This window comes from Sciurus vulgaris, assembly GCF_902686455.1.
Source record: "Sciurus vulgaris genome assembly, chromosome: 12".
Taxonomy (NCBI): domain Eukaryota; kingdom Metazoa; phylum Chordata; class Mammalia; order Rodentia; family Sciuridae; genus Sciurus; species Sciurus vulgaris.
The window spans coordinates 73,114,692-73,124,606 of NC_136473.1; the positions used below are offsets into that span (position 1 = coordinate 73,114,692).

The window sequence follows — 9,915 nt, forward strand, 5'->3', positions numbered from 1 at the left end:
TGGGGACATGCCTTTGGGCTATAAGTCTTAACCCAATCAGTGAATTAATCCCCTGATAGGGATTAACTGAGTGATAACTGCAGTGGCAGGATGTGGCTGGAGGAGGTGGAAATTGGGACATGGCTCTGGGGTATATATTTGTATCTGGCAAGTGGAGACCTTTCTCTGCTTTCTGATCATCATGTGAGCTGCTTCCCTCCACCACATTTTCCCGCCATGATTTTCTGCCTTACCTGGAACCCCAAGGAATGGAGCCAGCCTTCTGTGGATTAAGACCTCTGAAACTGTGAGCCCCTAAATAAACCTTTCCTCTTTTGCAGTTGTTCTGATCCAGGTCCTTTAGTCCCAGCAGCAAAAAAGCTGACTAAAACACAAAACTTCATGGAGAATCTTTTCTGTTAGGGTTGAAGAACCTCTATATAACATGAAGCAAACTTTCCTAACCTAACAAATGTAAGCTTTCCCTCTGACACCCAGGTATTGGCTCAATGAACCTGAAGGTTCATGCTGTAGATACAGATATAGGATAAGTTTCTGGGTTTACATTTTCAAAATTACTTGATTTTTTTCCTATACATGCTACTTAATAGTGAAGGTTTAAGCTTGTTTGTCCTCCAGTTAAGAACAGAGTCAAAGGCACCAAAAACATACATTGGAGAAAAAGCCTATTCAGCAAATGGTGCTTAGAAAACTGGAAATCCATGTGCAACAAAAGGAAATTAAACCTCTATCTTTCACCCTGCACAAAAATCAACTTAAAGTGAATCAAAGACTTAGGCACTAGAACAGAGACCCTGCAGCTAATAGAAGAAAAAGTAGGCTCAAATGTCCACTGTGTTGGCCTAGGATCTGACTTCCTTAACAAGACTCCTAAAGTGCAAGAGGTAAAATCAAGAATCAATAAATGGGGTGGATTCAAACTAAAAAGCTTCACAGCAAAGGAAACAATCAATGTAAAGAGAGAGCCTACAGAATGGGAGAAAATCTTTACCACATGCACCTCAGAGTATAATCACAAGGATATATAAAGAACTCAAAAAATTTAACACCAAAAAAAAAAAAAAAAACAAAAAAAACCCAAAAACCCCACAAATAACCCAATCAAAAAATGGGCAAAGGAACTGAGCAGACACTTTACAGAAGAAGAAATACAATCGATCAACAAACATGAAAAAATGTTCAACATCTCTAGAAATTAGAGAAATGCAAATGAAAAGTATACTGAGATTTCATCTCACTCCAGTCAGAATGGCAATTATCAAGAATACAGGCAACAATAAATGTTGGAGAGGATTTGGAGGAAAAGGTACACTTATACATTGCTGGTAGGACTGAAAATTGGTGCAACCACTATGGAAAACAGTATAGATAGAGATTACTCAGAAAAATTGGAATTGAACTACCATTTGACCCAGTTATCCCACACTTAGGTTTATACCCAAAGGACTTAAAATTAGCACACTACAGTGATGCAATCACATCAATGTTTACAGCAACTCAATTCACAATAGCCAAACTATGGAACCAACTTAGGTGCCTTTCAACAGATGAATGGATAAAGAAATTGTGGGATATACACACAATGGAATATTACTAAGCCTTAAAGAAGAATTAAATTATGGCATTTGCAGGTAAATGAATGGAACTGGAGGATATTATGCTAAATGAAATAAGCCAATCCCAAAGAACCAAAACCTGAACGTTTTCTCTGATATGCGGATGCTAATTCACAACAAGAGGGATGGAGAATAGAGGTAGTTTGGATTGGACAGAGGGAAGTGAAGGGAGGGAAGGGGATATGGGGGTAGGAGTGACAGTAGAATGAATTGGACATTATTACCCTATATGCATATATGATTACATGACCTGTATAACTCTACATTATGTGTCAAAATGCATTCTATTGTCATGTATAACTAATTAAAACAAATTTTTAAAAATTAAAAGAAAGGAAAAAAGTAATAAAATAAATGGTTTGGGTTGGTGATATAACCTAGAGGTAGAGGGCTTGCTGAGGATGTACAAAGACCTGAGTTCAATCCCCAGCACTGTGATTATGATGATGATGATGTGATTTCTCACTAATTTTTGCCAATCCTCAACTCTTGACAAATTAAGGATAAAAGTAAAAGAATCTTATAAACAGGATCTTGTGTTATGTATGCACCATAATTTATTTATTTAAACTTATCATAATTTATATCCATTTATGTTGCTTTCATACTTTTCCAACTATAAATATGATACAATAGATATCCTTGTCATTAAAAAAAAAAAAAAAAAAAAAAGAACAGGGTCAGGCAGTTTGGAACAGGGGAGGAGACAAGCCTGCTCTCCATGGTGATCTAGGGAGAAAATATTGTTCAGAAATTGGGAGTCTGGAGGAAATGGAAAAGGCCTACAATGCTTGGATATACAGGAAGGGAACTTTGTAGAGAGAAAGTGGAACGCAAGCCAAGGAGGTCACAGGCCCTCAGACAAGCGTGTCTCAATGTGGGGATAAAAAAAGAAAAAAGAAAAAAAAATCAAATTAAGACACTTAACAATCTGGACCAGTTTTCAAAATTTCTTTGTACTATAGCCAAAGAAGTTTGGAATTTACAGAGATCCATGGTAAAGCAATTTCCCCCTCATATTTCATATGGGTAAAATGTGCTGAGAAAAATTAGTCAAACTACACTGAAAGTAGAGGAATACATGATTTTTATCCTCTTGCCCATTTCAAGGACTGGAAAATTCCATTTCCACCCATTGCATCTTAAACATCTCTCTCTCCATTTTGGATGGGTCCTCATAGTCTAGCTGTAAAATATAAACACAAAGTCCTGACAGGTACAAGGAATCCCAATTTTAGCCACCAATTTGACCAAGTTGTTCCTTGTGTCCACAATGAGGAATGCCAAGAAGAAAGTGCAGCACAAATAAAAATGTGATTAGAATTACAAATGAAAACAGTCACCAAGTGCAGACCAGAGTTTGGTTCTGTTGAAACATGCTGACTCTGGCCTTGGGGGAATGGCACCATGCTGTAGCTAGCCCCAGACAGTTCCAATATGGCCCTCTCTCTGTCTCTTGATTTTTCTACCCCTTATTCTTTCTACTCAACATGATATTCATCATTCCATCAAAGGTGGTGATTTGTTTAACAAACAACAACAAAACTTCCAGTCTTCCTACAATATGCCATGTAAAACCCAAGGTAACAACACTGCCTTCAGTTCTTGAGGAACAGTCATTCAATCACGTAAATCTTATTTCTCTTTAGGTAGTTCTGGAGAATATTTTCATGTCCGAATTTACTCAGCAGTTTTATAAAATCAGCTGCACATTCAATTGCCATTTGAACTGGTAAAGTGCTTTTAAATGCTTTAAATTTATTTTGAAGCACAGCGAAAATGTAACACCAATGTTCCGTAAATGGGTGTAATTTGAGTTTGGATTTGGATTGTTTCAATTTTGTTCCAGTGTCAGCCTATTTAACTGGAATAATTCTTAAACCAGTCATGGAAATAAAATAATGAGTCCAGTCAGCTAGTTTAATTTTTTTTTTTAATGTACTAGCATTTTGTCCTTGCTGAGAAGAGTCATCTTTTTTTTTTTTTTTTTTCTCAGAGAAAGGAAGATCTGAGAGAGCCATATCAGTGGTTCTTACGGGTTAAAAAGATGAATACATGAAATTGACTAAATTATATTGTTATATTGTGTACATACATGAATATATAACAAATTCCACAACTGTATAATTATAATTCACCAATAAAATGTTAAAAAAATACTAATATAGCCTATCACACAAGGGATTGAAAGGGAAACAGAATGTCATGAGAACTTTTATGATAATTTTAATAGTATGTTAAATTGTATTTTTATTCCAATTCCCAAGACAGCGACAGAGGGAGAGATGACAGAAAAAAAGGAAGGGTTCAGTCAGAGAACCATTCTGGAATGTTTGACAACTGTTTCAAAGTATTGAGTTAGATGACATCATTATCATTATTTCTATCATTCTTCTTAAGTTAAAGTCCTTGAATACTACTTGTTTCTCCAAAAACCAAAGTTTGTTTTGCACTTAGAGAAGTTCAGGGAATTTTTTTTTAATGGTAAGGTCTTAATCAAAACTCAGTTACAGAATAACCAGAGAATAATTCAGATTGTTTTCATTGCTTTAAGAGGACTAGTAATCGTGTAATGGACTGAATGTACCCCAATTCATATATTGCAGCCCTAACCCTCAATTTGATGTAGGTCGGACCTTTGAGAGGTGTTGGGAGCTGAGTTATGGGTCTTGAACAGTCCTGTGACAGAGGAGATGCTTCTCTTCGTAACTTTCAGTTCCAAGTCCTCGATTTGTGACTGCCCAGTTGCTATGATGATGCCCTGTTCAATAGGAGGTTCTGTGTCGGCATGGAGCTTATTCAGTTCTTGACCTTGAGGTTCAGACACCAACTGCTCTGGGGTAAACAGTTATGGGTGCAAGCTGATAATCATAACTGGGCTGCTCATACTCATGGTTCTGCTTACTTTGAAGAAACTTTCTCACAATAAATCCTTTTTATGTTCATATTTATATAATAAACACGCTGAGCTTGTTGTATGTCTCTGCATCCCTACCAGGGTTGTTAGTGAACTTCTAGGACCCAGATTTTTCTCTATTTGTGTGTCTGTCTTTTCTCCAACCCCTCACTGCCTGGTCCAGGAACCTGAATTAACAGTCATGCAGGTTGTAGCAGGGAAATGATTAGATTTAGATTAGGTCATGAAGGTAGTGCCCTCCTAATGGGATTTGTATCCTCATAAGACTAGGAGGAGAGAGCAAAGCTATTTCTTTCTCCACCATGTGAGGACAGGCACTGCAAGTCTGGAAGAAGGTCCTTGTAGGAAGTGAATCTTCTAGCAACTGGTCTTAAACTTCTTAGCCTCTAGAATTGGAAGAAATAAATATCTGTTGTTTAAGCCACCCTGTTTATGGCATTTTGTTGTAATAGCTGGGACTGATGAATACAAATAGGTTAAAAGGAATAGAAGTCATGGGATGTACGAGCAACACTAAAAGTCATTGGTGAGGCGTATGGAGCATAAAGATAGAATAAGTAAAAGTCAATCAGCTGGTCTTGTGATAATCAGATTTAAAAGGACTATTTGGGACTTCTATCTCCAATCATTACTGAAATAATTGACTTTCAATACTTACTGGAATACTTGGTTATATTCTACCACACAATATAAGAAAAAAAATCAAAATATATAATTTTCAGATTTTTTTTTTTTTTTTTTTTTTTTTTTTTTTTTTTACTTTTAGCAGTTTGACTCTTATGTGCTATCTTGCTGTGATTTGCTTTATATCTATCCTTCTTTGGATTTGTTGGGCTTATAGGACGTTTAGACCAATGTTTTCCACCAAATTTGAGAGATTCTAAGTCTTTGTTCATCTTTTTTTCGCCCTGTCCCATTCTATCTCTTCTCTTATTCTGGGACTACAGTTACCTTGCCCCATAGTTTTCTGAAATGGTTCATTTTTTTCCCCTCTTTTTTCTTAACGTTGAATACTTTTCTTTGCTCTCTTTGAATTTACTGATTCTTTCTTCTGCTATCTCAAAGGTACTACTGAGTCCATCTAGTGAACTATCATTTTACTTTTCTCTCTAGAATTTAATTTTTTCCTTTTTAAAGAATGTTTTCCATTTGTCTGTGAGATTCTCTATCTGCTCATACCTTGAGACCACATTGTCCTTTAATTCTTTGAACATGTTTTATTTTAATTCTTCATAATAACTACCTTAAATCTTGACTTCTATGTATAACATCTAGGCCACTTGTCTGAGTCATGTTTTCCTATTTCTTTGTATAGTTAGTAATTTGGGGTTGAAAACTGAATGCTCTAGGTAATATATTACAGTAACACTGCCTATTCTTATGTCCCTTTGATGATTGTTTGTTCTTTATTTTAATAGTTAAATTGCTTGAACTAAAACTATAATCGTCCCATCAGTTCCTCCCACGCATTCATAATTTAATGGTTGTCCAGGAACACGAGAAGACTTATGCTCAGATTTTGGTACCCGTACTTCTAGGGTTATGCTATTAAACTCTCAGTCTCTCAGGGAACTCCTCCTCTTTCACATTGAGGGGGCAAAGTCTTAGTTTTCTGCTTCTGGATATATAAAATTTAGGGGAATATTTTAAGGCCAAACCAGCAGAAATTCACAATTCTTACTCATTTCTGGACTTTGAAATATAAACTTGCCTCTGGTTTCTACCTCCTTCCGGTTCCATTTGAATACCTATAAGTAGTTGAACAAAAATTTTTTTCATCCAGATTTCATAATTGTTGTCTGTGGAAGGATTTGCTTTGACACTTTACTTTTAATACTATTTTTGAAAAGTAATTTTTCTCTATTTAGAATTCTCAGCTTTGAGCTTTTTCTTTTTTTTTTTTTTTTCCAGCATTTTAAGAGGGCTTCATTGTCTTTTTTTTTTTTTTTTTTTTTTAACATTTAAGTAGAATGTTTTATTGACTCTATGTCACCTGGGATTAATTACCTGCATTTATGTTTTATGATATTTTACTTGGTTGAGAAAAAAAGATAAATTATTATAGACTTTTGACTTTCATGTGTTTTCTGCTCTGGATGAGAAAATGTTCCGCTCTCTCCCCTGCAGTATGTGCTTCAGGGTTCCAACTCATAAACAAAAGGTGTATGTCCCAAATTTCCACTTGCTGCCATTGACTTCTGGCCAGAAACAAATTTCTTTGAGGCATTTATGACATCAGTGTTAGCCACCAAGTCAATTTGCTGAAAGAGTATGGATGGTGGTATGTAAGAACCGGCAACTAGAGCCTGGGATCCAGCTTCATCCAGGAAGCCCTCCGAAGACTCCACTGACGTTAGGTATCCAGCTTTCAGCTAGTTCTTGGCAGTCTGGACATCTGCACTGGAAAGGTTTCCTTGAGCAATTGTTTTTACTTGGTCATAGGCAGCCTTGATAACATCTCTAGCAGCTGCAGCCTGGGAGATAGTGTAAATTCCAAAGAGCCCAGAATCTGAGTAACTGGCATTGAAAGCACAAACATCAAATGGCTGATGATTTCCTTCGGCAACAGCCTGGTACACGATGCTAGTGGCATTGCTGCCCCTCTTGACATGTGGTCCGGCACCCAGGACATGCTGAAGAACACTGAATGCATGCGCTTCTGCACTTCCTATAGCAGCACTTTCTGCTACAACAGCAGCATGGACAAGACTGTCTCCATTTTGTTCTCGAATTTCACCTCCACGATATTTGGCTTTTGCACCAGATAAGCCAAGCCCACCCCTCATGTTGAGAAACTGTTCAGCAACTTGCTTTAAAACAGGATGACTCACACCAAGCCCAATCAAAGCCATTCGTGCACTTGTAAAATGGTTCTGAACGAATTGATGTAACTCTTGTGATGTCACTTTTCCAATCCTATAGTCAGGACAATACAGTGAATTAGCTAAGGCATTCTGGGAAGCAGCAGCATGCAAATTTTCCATGAGATGAGCCTGTGGATTCTGAAAAGCCACAGCTTTGTCAGTCTTTAGCTGAGATTGAAGGGCAGCCACTTCCCAACGACGAAATTCTGGTGCTGTGGTGACATTAAGCAGGAACTCCATTAGAATGTCAACATCATCCCGCAGGTGCTAAACAGTGTATGCCATATTTTCCCTTGTTGCAGTCACACTTAATTTACCACCAACTGCTTCAATTCCACAGGTTATCTTGAAAGATGAAGCACCTTTTGTAGTTAAACTGGCTGCAAAATGCAGCAAATGAGAGGTTCCTAAATTGTTGGAGTCCTCATATCTACTGCCTGCTTTAATGAACAAACCAATTCTTGACGCAGGAGCATAGTTTTCCAGAGAAGCAATTACCAAACCATTTGGTAATTTGGTAAACTCAAGGTCCTGAGGATGTAGAACTCCTGCGGGTGCAGCTGTGCCTTTAATTTTGGGGGCAACTTTGAGGGAATAAAATCTCGAGAAGGACCCGGCTCTGGTCAGTAGCTTCATGGCTCAAGTGTCTTCATTGTCTTTTGACCTCCATTGTTTCTAGTGAGAACTTGGCTGCCATTTTTATCATTTTCTCCAGTATGTAATATATCTCTTCTTCTGAGGATGGTTTAAGAATTGTTTGTTTTTTAGCATTTTATCTCTGATGTACTTGGGTCTGTGTGTTTTTAGTGAACCGTACCTTGGAGTACTTTATTCTTAGATAAACACATATCCAAGAATAAGGTTTTCACAAAACTTGGGAGGTTTTTGTCAATTGTTTCCTTAAATGTATTTTCTGCTCTGTTTAGACTCTTCTCTCTTTCTGGAATTCTAATAGTACACATTACTGCTTATTTCTTTAAATGATGTTATTCAAGGAAAAATTGTAACACTGTATTTATACATGTTATGGAATTTATAACATGTAGCAATAACATATATAACAAAAATGGTACAAAATATGGAGGAATAAGAATAGAATTGTATTTTGTTATAATTTATGTGTACAATATTTAATTAGACTGCAGTAAGTTCAATGTACCTGGAGCAACCACTGCAAATAATTCAAAGGCATATAGTTAAAAAATTAGAAAAATTTAAATGTAATATTGAAAGTATTGATTAAGCCAAAAGAAAAAGAAAAAAAATGGAGAGCGCAAATAATAGATGGACCATAGGGAAAACTGAAAGCAATATGGTAAACTCAATCCCAATAATATCAAGAATGATTTTTATAATAAATGGATTAAACATTTCAATTAAAAGGTAAGATTGTCATATTTTTCTTTATTAAAAGAGTCACTGTCTACAAAAGAATGTACTTTAAACATAAACACACAGGCAAATTCAAAGCAAAAGGATGGAAAAAGAAATACCAGGCAATTATTAAGTACAAGTAGGTAGCAATGATAATTCTAACATTAAACAAATTGGACTTTAAGAAGTATCATCAGAGACAAAGAGGGACATTTTATAATGATAAAAGGATCAATCATTAGGAAGACATTAAAACACTAAATATCTGTAAACCTAATAATAGAACTTTGAAATTATTCAATGTAAAACTGATAAAACAAGAAATATACAAATTCAAAATTTTAATACCCTTCTCTTTTAATTGATGTAACTAGTAGATAAAACAAGTAGACAAAAATCAATAAGGACATAAAAGATAGATCAACTGCATCATAGTAACTCAACTCACAATAGCTAAACTATGAAACCAACCTAGGTGCCCTTCGACAGATGAATGGATAAAGAAAATGTCGTATATTAGAATATTACTCAGCTTTGAAGAAGAATTATGTTATGACATTTGCTGGTGAATGGATGGAGTTGGAGAATATCATGCTAAGCAAAATAGGCCAAACCAAAAAAACCAAAGTCTGAATATTTTCTCTGATATGCAGAGGCTAATTCACAATAAGCGAGGGGGATGCTAGGGAAGAATAGAGTTCTTTAAATTAGGTAGAGGGGAGTGAAGGGAGGAGAAGGGGTATGGAGATAGGAAGGATAGTAAAGTGAAACAGATATTATTACCTCATGTACACATATGACTGCACGACCAATATGATCCTACAGTATGTATAACCAAAAAAATGATTACACTCCATTTATGTATGATTTATCAAAATGTATAAGTGCATTCTACTGTTATGTATAACTAATTAGAACAAATAAAAAATTTTAAAAAATTAATTAAAAAAAATATGTCAGGGCTGGGGATATAGCTCAATTGGTAGAGTGCTTGCCTTGCAAGCACAAGGCCCTGGGTTCAATCCCCAGCACCGCAAAAAAAAAAAAAAAAAAAAAAAGATATGTCAACTGATTTGACCTAGTTGAAATGTATAGAATATTTTTCTTGATAATACAGAATATGCATTCATTTGCAGTGAGTATG

At 35.9% G+C, this 9,915-nt stretch overlaps 1 pseudogene across 1 annotated transcript; it reads right to left on the bottom strand.

Moving 5' to 3' along the window:
- Positions 1 to 6,493: 6,493 nt before the first annotated feature.
- Positions 6,494 to 8,038, bottom strand: LOC306642236 (cytochrome b-c1 complex subunit 2, mitochondrial-like; annotated as a pseudogene). Its single transcript has one exon. The product of its transcript is annotated as a cytochrome b-c1 complex subunit 2, mitochondrial-like (transcript).
- Positions 8,039 to 9,915: the final 1,877 nt, after the last annotated feature.